Source organism: Mandrillus leucophaeus, unplaced genomic scaffold (genome assembly GCF_000951045.1).
Source record: "Mandrillus leucophaeus isolate KB7577 unplaced genomic scaffold, Mleu.le_1.0 Scaffold457, whole genome shotgun sequence".
NCBI lineage: Eukaryota > Metazoa > Chordata > Mammalia > Primates > Cercopithecidae > Mandrillus > Mandrillus leucophaeus.
The window spans coordinates 562178-564652 of record NW_012104887.1 but is presented as its reverse complement, the minus strand read 5'-3'; the positions used below and the strand labels follow the sequence as shown (position 1 = coordinate 564652).

Genomic DNA, 2475 nt, shown 5'->3' with positions numbered 1-2475 from the left:
ACCCACCCAGAGTTCGAGCTGACCCGCAAGCGCCGCGTGCAGCCCAGGTTCCCGCTGGCACCTCTCCCTCCACTCCTCCCTGCAAGCAGAGGGAGCCGGCTCCGGCCTCAGCCAGCCCAGAGAGGGGCTCCCACAGTGCAGCAGCGGGCTGAAGGGTTCTTCAGGCGTTGCCAGAGTGGGCGCCAGGCCGAGGAAGCGCCGAGAGCTAGTGAGGGTTGCCAGGACACTGTCACCTCTCATTAAGATAAGATGATACTGAATTGGGGGTATGTCTTAAATACAACATGACTGATGTCCTTATGAGAGGAGAGGAGACACAGAGATAAAGAGACACACAGAGAAGAAGACCATGTAACAACAGAGGCAGAGATTGCAGTGATGTGTCTACAAGCCAGGGGAACACCCCAAGAAATCACCAGAAGCTAGGAAGAGGCAAGGAAGGATCCTTCCCTGGAGCCTTCAGAGGGAGCATGGCCCTGCTGACACCCTGATTTCAGATGTCTCACCTCTAGAACTGGAAGAGAATACATTTCTGTTTTAAGACGCCCAGTTTGTGGAACTTTGTTTTGGAAGCCCTGGAAAACTAATAAAGCAATCCAAGGAATGAAGACTAAGGCAGATGTCATCAGACTCATTTCCCAAGGACTCACCATTTCACCCTAAAGTCACTGGCATTTCCCAGCCTATGACATATGCAGTAGTGGTTAGATGTAATATCTGAGCATCACAATGCACACACAGGAAAAGTATGGGGCCCCTCTCCTAGCTCCCTTTATGATTCACCATGTGGGAATGATCCCAGAGAGGTACTTCAGAAATGTTTCTTCTCATAGCAGGACTTACAGCCAATCCTAGGAGTTCAGACAGTGAGGAGTGAAGCATTTTGTTGGTCTGTGAACAGGTGATTATTCATTCAACAGTATATGCCCTTGCCAGAAACACACCAGCTACTCCTTCCTGGGATTGTTCTACATTGAAGTTGTTGGAGGAGGAGGGGAAAATGGCCTCCACTTCTAGACAATGTGCAGGTTCTAGACAGTGTTGCTTCCACTCCTGGTGGTTCTCACTGTGGCCTGGGCTGACTCTGGACCTGCAGTGAAGCTGAGGGGGTGTCTGCCTAAGGCAAGTGGTCATTTGGATTCCACCTAGAATGGCTTTTGACACTGCAAAAATAATTCTTATGTACAGCTCACATTGTCTGGCTCCTGTACAAAGAATAGCTAGTGTACTCTTGAATAGGTGATTGTAGAATCAGAAAACAAATGGCATCTTACAGCTCAGTGATACCATGACAACATGGCCAGATCCTCTGGGCCCTTCATTACTGTCTCCCTTTGAGAGAAAAACCCAGCTGGAGTGGCAGGGCCATAATTCAGAGAAAAGTTTAAGAATCTTTCCCCTTTCAAGTATTATTATCAAGGGCTAAAGAATAGACAAGTTTCTCCTCTGAGAAGGTGGGAGTGAGGTTTCTGTTTGCCCACAACAACATCACATTCTTTTAGGAACTGCATATTTAAATCAGTATCCAGTAGGTCTCTCCTTCTCCAATTTATAAAATATCAGATACTAATTAGAATCACTCTGAAATAGAGTAAGGAAAACTATGATAAGTCGTTGGTACAATGCCTGACTTAAAGTAGGAACTCAATCAAAATGTGATTCCCACCCACAGTAGCCCCTCTGAAAAGACACTGACTTCAAACGGGAAAGAGAAGGGCTTCGGTCTCCTTCAGGAAAGATAGTCATGGCAAAAAGTAAGGCTGGTGCTCTCTAGATGCATCACTCCAGAGGCCACACCTCACTGCAGGCAGTGGCAGGGATTGCAGGTAAGGGAAACGTGGGCTTGCCCTTCTGCCATCTCTCGGGGCAATGCTCAAGTTGAAACATGTGCCTCTGGGCAACTGAATCAAGGATGCACATGAAAGTCCCATTGGCCCCTTGAAATAGGTGATGTACATATCAAGGGCAGCTCACCTATTTACAGATTCTTAGATAGAAGTGTAATATGTATAAGGTCTTGTCCCATCTTCAGAGGCCAGAACTCTGTGCTGGGTGCACAGAGCAGAAAAAGTGGAATGAGAAAAGCACTGGCTCCATAAGCCTAGCAAAAGAGGTGCTGAGAAGGAGTGAGCACCCTCTGTATGCAGCCCCTGACTTCTCAGACTTCAGAGTGAAATACTCAGAACCTGAGCTTTGAGTCAGGTAGACTCAAAGTATATGTTACCCCAAGCTGCTTTGATCTAGTACTTAAAGTAGGAACTCAATCAAAATGTGATTCCCACCCTCTTTCAAATCTCGTTTATCTCAGAAAATCAGTTTACTCTCAACCATGGCCGTAGGAGGTTCTAAGTTTTATCAGTAACAGTGAACTCCTGGAGTGATGCATCTGGAGACCACCAGCCTTACTTTTTGCCACGACTGTTTCCTGAGGGAGATTGAAGCCCTTCTCTTTCCCATTGGAAGTCACTGTCCTTT

The 2475-nt window shown here is 46.9% G+C and overlaps 1 protein-coding gene across 1 annotated transcript in view; it reads right to left on the bottom strand.

The window, feature by feature from the left end:
- The window catches only part of LOC105549807, a 36110-nt gene that overhangs the window by 18197 nt on the left and 15438 nt on the right, over positions 1-2475 (bottom strand).